Here is a 17,320-nt window from a genome sequence, read left to right on the forward strand (position 1 = left end):
GTGGAACTCACCTTTATGGTAACTAAGAGGATGTGGCTGGTGACTGGGTCATCGCATTGAATGTATTCCTGTCACTCAGGACCCGTGGGAGAACTTCCTCTTTGTCTCAGAATTAGGAATAGCTGTGCTTTTCCAGAGCATTTTGGCTTGTTCATATCTGTGGACACAGTCATCCTTATAACCAACTAAGCTTCGTTGTCTCTGTTGTCTGCTAGGAAGCTCAGAGCTTGCCCCACTCTGTTAGTACATAGGACTTGGTGGTATAATTTATAAACTAAGTAGCCTCCTGCATCTTGCTTTACTTCCCTTCACCATGTTTTTCTTTTTGGCTTGGAGACTGTATAATATTCTATCATAGGATATAGTATGGATTGCCTATGAATTCCTACTATTGGATATTTAGATTATTTCCAATTTTATTCTCTTTTAAATAATATTATGATGAATATCTTCTACAGAGATTAGTATGAGCAAATGGTTATATCCTTAATCATAATTATTTGGGTAATGGGAAGTAGCATTTATTGACCATGTGTTATACACCACGGGTTTTACATACATTTTCCCATTCCCTCCTTACTGCATGTGATCCAGGTGCACCTGATTTATTGGAGGAATGTTCCCAGGAGAAAAGAAGTGAGGGAAGCAGGTTGGGGCAGAAAGGGCTGAGTAAGGGTGTAAAATCCAGCCTTGGTCTGGGTTGTGGGGTGGAAAGAGGTGGGGGAATGCCCTAGAGCATAAATCACTCAGCAGAACTGTCTCCCCTTGAAGTGGAAGGGGAGCACCATTTCCACCCTGTCATCATCATTGACCACTGGGGGCGGTGGTGAGTAGCCTCCCTGACATCCTGGACAAGGGGACTCTGGTCAGTCAAGGACGACGCATGTGAGGACATAGGTGTGTCACTAGCTACTGTAACTGATCATGGGGCCAATGAGAGCACATTTTTATCTCTTTGGCATTGAGTCCCAGCAACCTTTAAAACCTTTGGCACAGGGGCTTCCCTGGTGGCGCAGTGCGATGCAGGGGACACGGGTTCGTGCCCCGGTCCGGGAAGATCCCACATGCCGCGGAGCGGCTGGGCCAGTAAGCCATGGCCACTGAGCCTGAGCGTCCGGAGCCTGCGTGCCCGGAGCCTGTGCTCCGCAACGGGAGAGGCCACAACAGTGAGAGGCCCGCATACCTCAAAAAAAAAAAAAAAAAAAAAACCTTTGGCACAGGGGACACTAGGTTTCAATTTGGCAGAAAGTTGACAGGGTATCGGGCTCTTCAGGATGTGGTGAGCATTAGTCCAGTAAAGGTGGCAGGGCACAGAGACATTATATCATGTAGCTGCTGCAGAGGCAGGACTGGCTAGAAAAGCAGATGGGTGAGATGGCCCTCAGTGTAGCAGGAGAAGGAGTAATAGAGAAAAAAATTCCCTTCCTGTGACTACAACCACAACTGCAAAGTTAAGCAACTGGGGAATATAAATGGCATCACTCAGCTCAGAGCAAGATTTTCACGGCATGCAGGTGGGTAATGAGGGAGACAGGAGAGGGCCCACCCACCATGATCCACCTACCAGAACCAACATGGGCCCTACCAAAAGGTTCTAGCACATTAAGTAAGAAAAGTATACCTCCAGATACAGAGGGAAAGCATACCTTTTAAAAGACTATTAATAGAAAACAAAAGTAAATTTGACTGAGCATCTGCTTTTGTTTTTAGTAAAATTCAAGAAAAAAATGAACGCAGCAAATGATCAGATAGAAGAACAACAGACTGAGAAGAAAAGGGAATGGGCTGAGAGAGAAGCAAAAATAAAGGTTTTGAGTGGGATAAGGAAATATTACAATGAAGCCAAGAAGGTAATGACAGAATCAAAATATGTGCTATGGGGACTTCTCTGGCGGTCCAGTGCTTAAGACTCCATGCTTCCACTGCAGGGGGCCTGTGTTAGATCCCTGGTTGGGGAACTAAGATCTTGCATGCCACGCAGCATGGCCAAAAAGAAAAAAAATATGTGTTATGATCAGGAGAGGGCAGAATTGGCAGTACGGGAAGTTGATTCATTGTTGCAGAGGGTGTATTTGAGGAGGTCTCTGAGAATTCAGAGAAAAAGAACAGAGCAGTGGAGAAGGATGGCAGTGAAGACTAGGTATGGAAGGTGGAGGCTGGAGAATCAGCAAATAGAAACAGTTCCAGAATCACTGGAATAGAAGACATGAGTAGACAGCAAAGAAGGATCTCCGTTTTCTTGAATGGGTGCTGCAGACATTAGGCAAAAGTGTTAAGAACAGTTTAATGTTTACACATAACCTCATGACATTTCTAATTTTACAGGTATAAAAATGATACTACTCGTACTAACAGAAAACAAAGAAAGCCATTTTCTACAGATTTCTGTAACATTAATAGCAATAATTAGAAATTATTGTTCCATGGTGAAATAAGAATTCTATACCCAACCAACTTGCCCTCCATGGTAAAGGCAAAATAAAGATATCCTTGAATATATAAGAATTTGTAAAGTCTACTAACTCTCCTGTTTTGGATTCCCCCCAAAGCAGACCCAGACACGCTGGTGGTGGTGTAGGTAGTTTAGAGAGTGGTCTCCGGGGGTGGGGGTGGGGCACGGTGTGGGAGTGGTGAGTGACGAGAGACAGGAGAGTGTGCACGGAGGGGCAGGTGGTGCTGTGAGCAGTTCGGTCTCCATCCTGCTGCAGACCCTCTGAGAGACAGAGTCACCCCTCAGACTCACTGCTCTGTAGGGTAAGGAAGCTGCTGGAGGGTTTATCCACCAACTCCTGCTGCTCATCCATGGAGAATCACTCCAAAGGCATTAACTGTCTAGCCTTTGCAGCCTTCCCTGGCTCTGGGCCATACTTCCTGGGGCCAGGAAACAACTCAGGCAGAGAGATGGGGGAGCTTTGGGCCTGGAAGGGGACTGGCCTCAAGTGACCAGCCCTACGGGTGTTTACAGGGAACACGAGCAAGGCACTGGCAGCATCTGCCACAAAAGTCATGAAAGCTTGAACAGCCGTGAAACTCTTCCTGAGAAACAGTTACAGATACAGCGTATTGTTGAATAAAAAGTGTATTAAAGCCAAATAAAAAAAGTAAGCAAAAACAATTTTTACAAATATTGAAAATATTAAGCAAATGTAAAAAAATTATTGCCTCAGTAAATATATAATTTTAAAGATTAATAAAAATAAGCCTATAATCTGTTTTACCATAAAAATTTGAGAAGAAACTTAATCTTGTCACTCCTCCTGCTTCACATTCTTCAGGATGGAGCTCAGGCTCCTCAGCTGTTCATGAGAGGCCCTTCCCAGCCTGGTCCTTCCTGCCTCCCTTCCTCCCTGGCCTTGTTGTTCACCATCCCCCACATACATGCTTGAATCCATTCATACTTTATTACTGAAGCTGCCTTTACCCAGGAATACCCCAGCCCCAGTTTGTTTAATGAACTGCTCTGACCTCACATCTCAGTTCAGGGGTCACCCATGCAGGCCCCTTGCATGGCTGCACAGGTGATGTGGGTAGATGGATAGTTGGGTGGATGGGTGGAAGACTAGCTGTCCCTCTTGTCCAGAGTCACAAAGCAACTCAGGGCCCAGGCCCTGACTACAAGGTCTCCAGTCTTCTCTGTCATCACACAATTAGTGATGTATCAGTTTCTGAGACTGAACAAAAAAATATCACTTGAGATGGATTTTTCTATCTCATGCGAGGCTTCTTTCGTGGATTTGTTCTTCCTTTAAGGGAAGACTGCTTATAAGAATGTGGGCTGCACAGGGTTGACTTTTCTCTCACCTACATAAAGCTAAAAGAGAGAATAATAATGGAGAAAACATGGTTTGGAATACCACTGCATCATACAACTTTAGGGTCATGTTCACCTTGGGCTCTACATGAGCGACACCTCAGAGTACAGTTCTGCAGAATACATGAACGGTGCCCTCTGGAGTCATTACAGCTATGTGGCACTGGAATCAAGATAAAGTTGAGTTGTCATTTCTTGCCTTGGTGCTACTTGGCACAAAGGGACTTAGCTCTTCTTGCATCCGTGGAACAGGAATGGAGTTGTTTGGACAGCAGTGATTAAGTATCCGCTAAGTGCCAGGGTCTGTACCGGCAGCTAGGAGACGCAAGGAGGAATAAGCGCTGGTCCTAGCTCCCAGGGAGCTCAGAGCCTAATAGGGTGAAAGACATATCAGGCAGCATTTAAAGTACAAGATGCCAGCTGCTCTACAGAGGTGCTGAGAAGTTGCTTTGAAGGTGAAGCAAGTCGGTACTGTGACAGCTAGTCTTGGGTTGGGCAAAATCCCTAGACAGATGCTAGGGGTAGATGGATGGGCGTCTGAAGAGTTGGTGTCAGCCGGTGCCAACATTGCAGACCTGGGGTCGGTGGGTGAGGTGGGCGAATTTATTTGGGAGGTGAAGTCCAGAGCTGGGCTGGAGTAAGGGTGAGACGGCAGAGGAGAGCAAAGGAGGAGGGACAAAAGGAATCCAGCGAGATGGAAAGAGGTTGCCCATGAGGGACAAAGGACCAGTACCACTCCTAGTGGCAGGGTGATGTCAGGACATTTTAGGAATGCTGATGCCTGCTGTTCTGTGCTGAAGTAGCTTGTCAGGTAGGACTCCTGCACTCATGAATAACTCACATGAGCGAGAGAAACTCAAAAAAAGAGGCTGGGTTCATGAGTACGTCTTTATGATATTGACTGCCTTGCACACGTGGAACACGGACATTGTAAGCTTCAAGCAGGTGCGGGAGAGCTCGCAGCTGACTTTTGGGTACAAAGGGGACGCAGCAGTTTGCCTTGGAGTTAGGGAAGCCCACGCTGGGAAAGAAGAGAGAGGAAGGGCAGGCTCCTGACCTAGTCTCTTCTCCACAGCATGCACTCTTGATTTGGGTCTCCCAGATGCTGACCTTGAAACAAGGAATTGAGGTCAATTCATTTATTTGAGAGGTGCAGGAAACACTGGTAAGGAAGTGAAGTGATACAGGCAGGTGAAGGCAGCTAATGAAGAGGGTGCTTTTACACCAGGTACCACAGTGGGTGATGGGGCTTCATCCTGCAGGGCAACTCGGGAAACAGGACAGAACACAAGCTTCAGGGGTGAGGGAGCTGGGGATTTACACCCCCTCCCAAAGAGTCAGTGGTTGAGGCCTTCTCGGGGTGTTTATTCGCCAGTACTAATGTCTTATAACATGCATGGCCAGAGCCATCTACACAGTTCTGGAACGATGTTCTCAGGCACAGAGATGCAGACCCTGGCAGCTGGAAGTGGGCTGGAGCAGCCTGAAAGGTGCAAGCCATCTGAGCAGGGCTCACCAGCACCTCCACCCTGAGCACTTCACTTTCTAGGCTTCCAGAAGTTGTAAGTTGGCCTCATAGCACTTCACTGGGATTCTGCAGGCGCACACCTCACAGTCTACAGGAGTGGGGCAAGGCAGGTGTTGTAAATGGGTGAAGGGGGCTGGGTGTGGGACAGTAGGAAGCAGTGGAGACTGTGGAAAAATGGAGGATTCCAGCCTATTCCACAGAAGGCAACCCATGCCCAGCAGCGGTCACCTGTTGCCAGATGGGAGGAGGGCCAGTTTGCCAGACTTCCTATTTTTCAACAAAAGCCAAAAATCCACATTTTTATGTGAAATCTCATGGCATTGGCAGCTAATTAAAATATTCTCTGAACATTGTATGGGCCAAACAAAACATGTCCTCTTGACTGCATCCAGCCTGTAGGCCACCAGTCGTGACCTCCCACTTTGCTGTTTTCCACATGTTCTAGTCCTTTTGTCTTGCCTGCCTGTTTGGCCCATGGACCTGGATTTCTGGTAGAACCTAGTTTTTCTGCAGCCTTGATGGCAATTCAGGTCTACCCCTGGGCAGCAGATCAGCTAGCCAGACACTGGAGAGTGAGTGTGTATTGAGGGGAAGGAGGGAATTGGAGAGGGTCAACCCAAATGTGGTGTTCATGAAATTTTTTTTACCTTTTTTTTTTTTTTTTTTTAATTTTTGGCTGTGCTGCACGGCATATGGGATCTTAGTTCCCTGACCAGGGATTGTACCCATGCCCCCTGCATCAGAAGCATGGAGTCTTAACCACTGGACTGCCAGGAAGTCCCTTACCTTTTTTTTTTTTAATTGAAGTATAGTTAATTTACAATGTTGTGTTAGTTTCAGGTATACAGCAAAGTGATTCAGTTACACATACATATACATATAACAAAGTGAATCAGCTATACATATACATATATCCCCATATCTCTTCCCTCTTTATTTTACATATAGTAATATGTATATGTTAATCCCAAGCTCCTGATTTATCTCTCCCCCCTCCCCCCTGCTGTCCTCTTTGGTAACCATAAGTTTGTTTTCTATGGCTGTGAGTCTGTTTCTGTTTTGTAAATAACATTTTTGTAGATTCCACATATAAGTGATATCATTGGGTATTTGTCTTTCTCTGACTTCACTTAATATGATAATCTGGAGGAGGGAGACAGGTGAGGAGGATGAGTGATCATGAATCAAGTGGGGAGAACATAGACCCTCCACTGTGATGCGTTTGATCGCATTCGGGGCACTTCCTGTTTGTAAGAAGTGTAGTTCCTGCTTGTCACCCATTGGTTGTAAGTCACTGGATTCGACTGATGAGTTGTTGCATCACCTCCTAGTCTTCTGGAGGAGCTGCAATGGAGGAACGAGCCTGTGTCCTTTTATTTCCTCCATGACAGGGTCTAACGTGGGAGGTGTGACAATAATGTAGAAAGATGCTGGAAGGGAAGCCCAGTTTTGCTTTCTCTGAGGAGTGAGTGCTTTGAGTTCTGAATTAAACTCAGCTTTGGCGGGGAAAAGCTGCAGGGCAGCTTCTGCAGCTTTCAGTGGCTTATTCTTTACGACAAGACACATAGAGGGCTAACAAGTTTGCATCTCTTGTAAAGTGATTCTTCCAGCTATGTCTACATTTACCCCAGAAAGGGCAACCCCTTCTAAAGTTCAAGGCAAACCATTCACCGTGGCACCAGGCCATAAGACTGATCCAGTTTCTAACTCAGGTAGATCAGGCAAGATTAGACCCTGCCATGTTTGTATACCTTTATGTTTGTGGGAGTGCCCTGGCCTGTTCTCAAGACAAAAGGTTCCACACAGAAGCCACATCCGTACACAGGGACAAAATGAAATGTATTAAGTGGAGCTGGGCAGCCCAGCATCGTGCTTTGGAAGGGTTTGCGGGCGGAAGTGCGTGCACCTCATCATTGAGCGTGTAAACAGATTTCATACAGCCTTCCTGCACCTTGCCACTGCCCCCATTCATGGCAGGAACTGATTTTCATTGTGTTCTGCTTTCTCCGGTGTCTCTTGTCAAGTTAATAGTAGCCTCGAGTAAAATGCAACCCTTAGATGTTTATAGTCATCTTGGCCAGGCCATTAAGATGATGCATGAACTTGCTGCTTGCCCTTGTAAGAGAGCCCTGAGGGTGGATGTTGATACTCAGAAAATAGTAAGTCTTTTCCGCCCCTTTCCTGTTTTTAATCCAGTGCCCCAAGCCCCCTAGTGCTTTACCTTGAACTTCCTGCTTAATGCCAGGCAGAAAGACCTCACCTGGATCTAAGGGCCATTTGAAGCTCTTAACACAGAGCACACTCTCTCACTCCAATGGTCTTCCCCATCCCGCTTGTCAGAGGCAAATCCCATGTTCCCTAGAGCCCCTTGAGTTTCTGACTTATTTCTGCCGGCCCTGACCTTCCTCCTGGAGAGGAGGAGTGTGGGTGGTGGGGAGCAGGGACCAGGCCAGGTTTGCAGGTCCTCACCCTGGGTTACCTGTGGCCATCGCGCTAGCATTTTTCTGACCCCATCAGAGCTGTCCTAACCCAGAGTGAAGCTGTGCGTGGGAGGAAGGCTGGGCCCTTTCTGTGACAGCCAGCAGCGAGGAAGTGGGGGAGAAACCCAGACACCCATTTCAAATTACACCGTGGCCTCAGTGTTCCACGGCGGGGTTCAGTTTTCACGTATGTGAAAAGCTGCATTTGTGTATTCACTGCATTGGGAAGGAAGGCTACGTTTTGCTTGAGAAATGTCAACAGAGCTGTAGCTATGACAAGGATTTTTCACGAAAGTAGTTTTCCAGAGCTGCAGGACTTGGGCAGATATGTGCGGGGGGAGTTTAGAAAACACGTGTTAAGCCTCTATATTTTTTTTCCTAATGAACTGCACAACAGCAATTTAATAATTCCCTCTTTTAAGAGGAAAGGGGGAGTCTTGGATTTTAAATCTTTTTTATAAAGCAGCACAGCACCTCTTAAAAAGAAAGCCATGAAATTCATCTGCTAAGTCCAACAAAAGAAAACTAAAAAAATCAAGAAGAATTAGGTGTTTCAGACTGGGTTTCCTGAAGCAGATCCCGAGGTGAGGATTCATGTCAAGTGGTTTATGAGGGATGTGCTCCCCAGGGAGCTCCACGTGGGGAGTTGGGGGAGCAGGGCAAGAAAGGGTGCGTCTCAGGCGAAGTCATGAAGAGGGTGGCCTCGCGTGAGCTCTGAAATGGGGGCCACACCTCGGCACTGCCACATCTCAAGGCCAGGAACCTGGGCTTTGGTTCTCCCATGAGCATTGGTCATTGGTTAAGGGCCAGTTATGGAGGAAATGAAGCCCCAGGCACTTTCCATGCTCTGAGGGTGAGGTGTGGATGGAGCGGCTCCAGAAGCCAGAGGGCAGGCCTCAGAAAACCCACAGGTGCTGGCTTGTGAAAGCAAATGCGCACTGAAGCCAGAGGGTGGACACATCAAGGGGACCCAGGGGATGGCATGGACCACTAAAAGCACTTGCTACAGCAGAATTACCATCAGTGGGTGCTCTTTGTGATCTGAAGGTATATTACAAGCATATGGACAAAGGTCTTTGAGCTCTTGAGGTGTTTTTGTGATGTTCTCAGTGTCAGTTGCACACAGGATATTTCTGCCAACTCCTGAATAGGGGAATCAGCAACTGTGGAGGCCCTTGGAATTTAAGAGACAACATGAATGCACAGCTGTGGTCCATTGCAGTCCAGTTTTCCAGAGCTGTCATTTCATCCCTTTGAGGCCAGCCTTACAAGGAGCATCCCTGCTCCCTGATGGCCACTGGCATCATTCTTCCCCAGGCACCTAAGAATAACTAGCCAGCCTGTCCTGTTCTCCTAAGCAAGTAGATTAAGCAGCTGATTTTAAAAACCAGTTAGAAATGTGTTTGGCTGCATGTAAGTGATCCTAATGAGATTTTGATATTTCCTTTGTAATAATAAGTCTCAGAGTGGACTGGTAAGTAATTGTACGATGCCATCAGAAACCCAGTTCCTCTCTCTTTCCACTCAGCCTTGCCTCATACACATTGCTTCTTGGTGTCCACTTCCAACACTGCAACTGTATTCCAGGCAATAAGAAGAAGAAACATAACAGGCCTGCTCCCTTTTAAGGAGTTTTCCTGAAGCTCCACTCAGCATTTTCCATGTACATCTCATTGCAGAACCATGTCACATGGCCACGCCAGCCACAAGGGAGGCCGGGAGATGAGTTTTGCTGGCTGGACACACTGCCACCCCAAACACAGCCAGGTTCAGTTTACGGGGAGGAAGAGAAGAGTAGCACTGGGATGCATCGGCAGAGTCAGCCACAGCAGGAACCTGGGAGTGGTCGTTTGCAAGTGTCTCTGAGATACAAAGCAGAAAGGGGGAAGGAGAGGTCCCTGGTGGCACAGTGGTTAAGAATCCGCCTGCCAATGCAGAGGACACGGGTTCGATCCCTGGTCTGAGAAGATCCCACATGCCGCAGAGCAACTAAGCCCGTGCGCCACAACTACTGAGCCTGTGCTCTAGAGCCCGCGAGCCACAACTGCTGAGGCCTGTGCACCTAGAGCCTGTGCTCCGCAACAAGAGAAGCCACCGCAGTGAGAAGCCTGTGCGCCGCAACGAAGAGTAGCCCCCCCTTGCCACAACTAGAGAAAGCCCACATGAAGCAACGAAGATCCAACGCAGCCAAAAATAAATAAATTGGTTAATTTAAAAAAAAAGAAGAAAGGGGGAAGGGCAGGGAATGAATCACAGACAAACAGGCAAGTGACCAGCACAATTACTGTCTTATTGTCCTTCTGCCAAAGTTTTTTCAAGCTCTGCGTTACTGCATTTAGGATTTTTTTTGCAGTCACCCTCAGGAATACCTTTTGGGGAGATCTAGTTTGGCCATAGTCAGGTGCAGCAGAGCCCCTGGTGAGAACCAGCAGGTGATGTGACCCAGTTCTGCCTAATAAGCAGTGCCCAAGGGGACTACTCCTACAGTAGACTTTGGATCCTGATAAAGTATAAGGTAATTTCTATCTGTCCACCTTATCTATCATCATTGATACCTGCATTTCTTATTTTCACAAGATGAAGCCATTCCAGTCAAGATGTCACTGTATTTGGATTCAGGGCCTCCAACAGAGGTGCTCCAGCTCTACATCCAGGCCAATCTGTGCAAGAAAGGTCAAGGTCGGCCTTCCCTGGTGGCGCAGTGGTTGAGAGTCCGCCTGCCGATGCAGGGGACATGGGTTCGTGCCCCGGTTCAGGAAGATCCCACATGCCGCGGAGAGGCTGGGCCCGTGAGCCATGGCCACTGAGCCTGTGCATCCGGAGCCTGTGCTCCGCAACGGGAGAGGCCACAGCAGTGAGAGGCCCGCGTACCGCAAAAAAAAAAAAGAAAGGTCAAGGTCCAGTACCCCTGTCCTTCTGACTGTTTGGTATATATATTTCCAGCCCCTTCTTTACTGTTCTTTTTATCTGTTTCCTTCTTAAAATGTAAAACTCAGGCCTGCACTGCTATCCAGTGTGCCCAGCATAGAGTTATTATTGCCCCAGATCTAAAAATGATATTTCTGTTAACGTGGCAGCCATAGCACACTTGCATTTATTTGTGATGCCTTTATTCTAATTTTTTCTGGTCTTTTTATGCTATTTGGAAGTTGTGTCATTTATAGCCTTGCTACTCAAAATACAGTCATGGACCAGCAGCACAGCCTCACCTAGGAGCCTGTTAGACATGCAAAATCTCCACCCTGACTCCCCGGATCTGCTGACCAGTATCTGCATTTCAACAAGATCCTTAGGTATTTGCCTGCATAGCAAAATTTGAGGGAGATCTGAGCTCCTGACTTCAGGTCATCTAACTTGGTAACTTACCAAGACATTGATGAGGACCCTAAATGCACTTGGAGCAGGGGCCTGGTGGTGCTCTGGGTGTGATGCCCTCTGGGCAGACATGGAGACGCTCACAGAGTGCCTGGGGAGGGAAGGAGGAGGCTTTTATGAAGCATCCTTCAAGCACGGGGCTCGGGGGGTTTATCTCATTGAGCCCTCACCACAGCCCTGTGTGATGGGGGCTCTTATTGCCAATGCGTAGATGAGGGAGTCAGGACTCCCAAAGTTAAGGGAACACAATCATTTTATGTTCAAGACTCATAAAGGTTAATGAGGCTGAGGTCACACAACCAGTAAGTGACTGAGCTGGTGCTAACATCACCTTTTGGCCCAGCTTTCCTTGTCTGAGCCGCCAGGAAGTCTCTCAGATGCTTTCCTGAAAATCTGGTTGGCTGACTGGGGAAATCAGTCTCTGTCTCCGTGGCTAGAGGTGATGCTGCTTCTCTCTAGTGCTAAATTTTTAAATGGCAGCCATTCCACCATGCAGGAAGCAACAAGGTGAGCTCTTCCGTAAAGGAACGTATGCTGGAGAAAACAGAGAAATTCAAAACCAGGGAGGGGTCCTGAGGCCTCTAGAGGAAGGTCTCAGGACAGTGGGCGGGGTGTGGGGGGGGTGGTCCCCTTCCTAGAGGTGACAGGGTCACTGAGCCGTGAGCACAGCTGCCACACACTAAGACTGAGATAAAGAGAATGTGTGCTCAACTAGAGAAAAGGGGAAGGTTCCCTGAGCCAGAGAGTAGACTGTGCTTGAGACTGGCTGTGTGACTAACAGGTGACATGCAGATGAGCATCACCTCCACCTGGCCGAATCCAGGGCTCATTTCTCCGTCCTTTTTTTTTTTTCCTGGACCCATCAGCAACTATTAGTGTAGTTAATTAGTTCATTTTGGGGGTTTCATTTTTAGTCTTTAATAGCATTTTTCCCCTTGAGATACAATTTACATAGATTAAAATACATACATCTTAAGTGTGCAGATCAATACATTTTTGCATACATCTGTATCCATCTAGTCATCACCCACATCATGAATGAGAGCATTTCTAACAGGAGAGAAGGATGTCCAAAGTGGGATCCTAATCCCCCCAGACCAGTTCCATTTGCAGGAAACGGCAACTCCATTCTTCCTGGCTCCCTCTTTCTCTCTCACCCCTCAGCTGTCCCACCGTGGCCTGCTGACTGGACCTGCAGAGCCCGTCCCTAAGGCAACCACTTTTTGCCATCATCATTGCTTCCATCCTGGCCCAGGTTACCATCTTCTTTGCCTATTATTTGCTGCAGTGGCTTCCTTCCTAATTAGACTCCTGCTTTCACCCTTGCTCTGTTACACTCCTTTGCATACAACCCTCCAATGGCTTCCCATCTCATTGTAAAGCTTCATTCCATTCAGTACCCATAAGGCTCCATAAGACCCAACCCAATTGCTGCTTCTGAACATATCCACCCCTCTCCTCCTTGCCTGTAGCCGCAATGGCCTCCTTGCTGTTCCTTTCAACACACCAAGCTTGTTCCTGCCTCAGGGCCTTTGCACTGACTCTTCTTCAGATGTGCATATGGCCCACTCCCTCACTTCCTTCTTGCCTCTGGTCAGATGGCACCTGATTAGAAATATCCTACTGTTCCGGACATCCTCATCTCATCCCTGTACCCTAATTTTCTTCATCAAATCTGTCATCTGACATACTAATTGTTTCTAACTGCCTTGAATGGCTTTTTAGTCACTGATTCATCCCTGACACCTAAATGCCTGGGATGTAGTCGGATCTTAATATTATTGAATGAACAAATGTATGGATGGTGGATATGTATATAGATAAATGAAGGATATTTCTGTCCTTCTACCTACTTTATGACTACTGTGTCAGTTCCATTAGGTTTTACATTGCACTAGTAGTTTTTAAGTATTAAATGCTCTTTTTAAACAACTAATAGCTTAGAGAGAGATGCTAATTTCTTATCTCCCTGGAAAGGGAAACCACCAAGAATCAGAGAAATGGAGAAATGCTACCCCCGCCCCCATAGTGATAGAGTCTTGCTGTGTAAGATCAGGCCTTTGGTGCTAAAACTCATCACTGAGGGGCAGCTTTGTCTCTGTGCCTTTTGGGGGTGACAGGCGACAGACTGAGGCCATGCCTGCAGGTTTTCCAGCACACCCTCCTCATTTGAAGCCAGCAGCTGTTTCCAGCAGAGGAATCCTTTGTCCAAGTGGGTTTCTGCAATGGCCCCAGGTTTGCAGGCCTTTGGTAGGGCTGAGAATGTGAGCTACAGTCCCCAAGGGCTTGAAAAGCATCTGTGCTATGCGTTCTTTACAAGAACCAAAAGTGACACCCATGTCTTGGTTAGGTTTCCCCAGAAGTAAACCCTGAGAGAAGAATTCAAATGGGAGGTGAAGGTAGGGGAATGGGGAAGTGAGAGAGGAGAAAGAAAGCAGCTGAAAACGGTCAGGTTATGAAGCCAAGTACTACTGTTGGACAACTGGGTTACTCCCACTGGGGAACTCGGGGTCCATAGAATAAGCATCTCAGAGTGATGCTACCCAAGCGATGATGGGGCCGGGGCTTTACCTACCACCTCTCAACAGTCACTGGTTGAGGGCTGCTCCTGGGGGCATTAATACTCTGACACTTCTGGCCTGCCTTGCAAAGGGGACAGAGGAGCTTTGTCACTAGAGAAAGCTCCCTGGTGAAAAAATGCAGATGCCGGCAGCTGGAGAGACAGGGTGGGGATGTGGACCAAGAGGGTCCGCTGTGACACCTCCACCCCCTCCCTCGTGTCAACCTCGCAGGCGAGGATGGGCTCCCTCATCACACCACACTCAATCACCGGCCACAGTTCTTTCTTTTTCACTCGCTTCTTTCTGGTCCTCACTGAGATAGAGTGAAGGATACGGAACAGCAGTCCACAGGCTGTAGGATTGAGGGAGATGAGAGTAGATAACAGCTTTCAAACCACACAGGCCGTCTGGAAGCTTTGGCCTCAGTGAGGCCGCCTCTGCTCTCAGGGAGCTCCCAAAGGCTATGGAACAGGTCATGTACCCTCATGTGTGCACATGGACCCCCAGAGGTATGGCTCAGGGCCCAGGTGGGATTCTGGGGGGTGAATGGGTGAGTTATTTGGTGCTCAAGGGGCCCGTTTTTAGCAAAGACAGACAACATGCGTGAGGGGGCTGACAGGGCATTTGTGCGAGTACAGACCCACCTGTGAAACTGGGGGTAATAGTAATTATAATCACCCACTATATTTTTAAGCCCAATTTTAAAATGAGGAACCTGAGGCTCCAAGAGGCACAGGTGGTTCCAGGATGATGCAGCTAGGAAACAGCGAAGCTGGGATCTGAGCCTGGTCTGTCTGGAGGCCAAGCCTGTGTTTTGTCCGTTGTGTGTGCACTTCTCCAAACGAAGGTTTGCCTTGACCCAGCATGTGTCTTGTGTGGCACAGCGATGGCCCCCAGTGTGTTCCTGTGGGTGGACAGGTGGTTAGAGCTGTATGTGAAAAGGTCTCCACTGAGGTCTCAGTTTTCCTCCGGGAGAGTTAAAGGAGGACCTTGTGGAGCCTGCAACCTTTGGATAAGAGCTCTGTCCTGTTTGCCCTTACTCAACTCAGCAGGTAAAATGCAACTCTAAAGCTTTACCAGAGGAGGAAGGAAGATAACTGGGCTACTGGTGTCTAGTGGAGCCGATCACCATTTTGGAAGGAGAGGTGGGGCTTTATGTGGACCGGGTAGGGACTGTGCTGGAGCCCTCGCCGTGCAGTCAGCTACAGAAAAGGAGTCACCGGCACTCCTTCCAAGGATGCCGCTCTCCTGAAAGTCGCAGTTGGGAAAGATGTCATTGGGGTCCCCCTCAGCCAAGCATTCTCTCCTTATGCCATCTCAGAAGTGAGAGTTCCATAGACATCCCCTGAGCACCTAGGCTGTGTGACGAGACACCCAAGGGCCCAAAGATGGATCAGATGTTGGCCTTGCCCTGGGGGAGTGCCCCACAGAGTCTCACCTCCCAGAAGGCTCCTAGTGTGGGGATAAGAGGAAGTTCTCTTGCTCCCTGAGCCTGGGAGGGGTGTCAGTTCTGCTGGGCAGAAAGATCTTCTGTGACCCCATAGCCCAGCTATGACCACTAGGAATTGTTGGGGTATGTTTGTCCCAAATTTCTTCTTGTCATTTTTATGTACTTATGTATTTGAATATATATTATGTGAAGGGACATGTGGAGTGTTTTATGGATGTTAAACCAGACATAGTAACTCTTTGCCTGTGGCATTTATCCCCAATTTGTCCTTTCTCTTTTAACTTTGTCACAATTTGCCCAGCAGAAGACTTTTAACTCTTATGTAGTCAAATTCATCATAACTCTTACGTAGTCAAATTCATCCATCTTTTCCTTTATGCATAGCTTCTAACTTTGGTGTTGGCTTAGAAATTCCTCCCCATCTCCAGATATCTACCCAAGTATTTATTAATGATTCATAGTTTCCTTTTTTTCCTACACTTATATTTTCAATCTGTTGTTGGTGGAATTTACTTTGGTGTAAGGAGAAAAATGTAGAGCTCCAACTTTTTTAATATATATATATAAATTTATTTATTTATTTATTTTTGGCTGCGTTGAGTCTTCATTGCTGCACGCGGGCTTTCTCTAGCTGCGGTGAGCGGGGGCTCCTCTTCATTGTGGTGCATGGGCTTCTCATTGCGGTGGCTTCTCTTGCTGTGGGGCATGGGCTCTAGGCAAGTGGGCTTCAGTAGTTGTGGCTCACGGGCTCAGTAGTTGCGGCTTGTGGGCTCTATAGTGCAGGCTTAGTAGTTGTGGCTCGCGGGCTTAGTTGCTCCGCAATATGTGGGATCTTCCCAGACCAGGGCTCAAACCCGTGTCCCCTGCATTGGCAGGTGGATTCTTAACCACTGTGCCACCAGGGAAGTCCAAGAGCTCCAACTTTACTTCTTCCAAATAGTCACAAATCATCAGATGTTTCCAAAAGATTGGTTAAACCCTCCATTACTCACCCGCACCACCGCCGACCCAAGTTACTCTTGTCTTTGTGTTCTGAATTCCCATTTACACTTGGATCCATTTCTGGATTTCTCTGTTCTGTCCCCTCATCTCTCTACCTCGGGGTCATACCATGAACTGTAATTGCTGAAGCTTTATATGACAGTTTAATATCTGGAAGAAGAATTTTCTCCCTTAGCATTCAACTTTTTTTGCCTAGTGTCACATGCTTATTCTTTCAAATAAGCCATTCATTTAAGTTCAGAAAAATTCCATAGCAGTTTGACTGGAATTATTTTAAATATGTAATTTGGGAAGAATATATATACATTTTTTAGTGTTGGGGTTTCTCCTTCAAGAACCTGCTTTGTCCGTTCACCTACTTTTTTTCCTTTCTCTCTCTCAAAAAAGCATCATCATTTTCTCCACCTTTCCTGCATGGTTTTTTTTTTTGCGGTACATGGGCCTCTCACTGTTGCGGCCTCTCCCATTGCGGAGCACAGGCTCTGGACGCGCAGGCTCAGCGGCCATGGCTCACGGGCCCAGCTCCTCCGCGGCATGTGGGATCCTCCCGGACCGGGGCACAAACCCGTGTCCCCTGCATCAGCAGGCGGTCTCTCAACCACTGCGCCACCAGGGAAGCCCTCCTGCGTGTTTTTATTATTCCTGGCTGTTTGTTGCTGTAAATGGGGTCCTTTTCCTTTGTAGCTGGCTTTTACATGTATATGAAAAAAAAAAAAGCTTTCAAGTTTGGCATAAGTTTAACTGGTGACTTTACTAAAATTATATCCTAGTTTTTCAGTTTCATTAACCTAGGCCTTTCTTAGGTAGAAATCATGTCATGTGCAAATAGTGATTTTACTCCGTCGTTTCTGATATTAAACTTCACTTCTCCTTCTGGAGCAATGTTCCTCCTCTCATTTCATGGCAGTAGGGAGCAACGCCAGACCTAGTGAACATCCTTCTCACTCTCACCTTTAATGGGCACGATGCTGGTTGTAGACCTGAGTTCTGCATTTTATTAATCATGTTAAGGAAGTGCATTAACATGAATGGATGCTGACATCTTGTCAGATATGCTTTCAATCTATTCAAATCTGAAGAGCTTTTATGCATGAAAAGGAATGGTTACTTCTA

The 17,320-nt window shown here is 47.3% G+C and overlaps 1 protein-coding gene across 1 annotated transcript in view; it reads left to right on the plus strand.

Moving 5' to 3' along the window:
• The window catches only part of ITGA9 (integrin subunit alpha 9), a 356,219-nt gene that overhangs the window by 224,446 nt on the left and 114,453 nt on the right, over positions 1-17,320 (plus strand). The gene's annotated exons all lie outside the window — the stretch shown is intronic.

This window comes from Delphinapterus leucas, chromosome 10 (assembly GCF_059928025.1).
Source record: "Delphinapterus leucas isolate spDelLeu-1000000601 "Yukka" chromosome 10, BTC_Dleu_Yukka2, whole genome shotgun sequence".
Taxonomy (NCBI): Eukaryota; Metazoa; Chordata; class Mammalia; order Artiodactyla; family Monodontidae; genus Delphinapterus; species Delphinapterus leucas.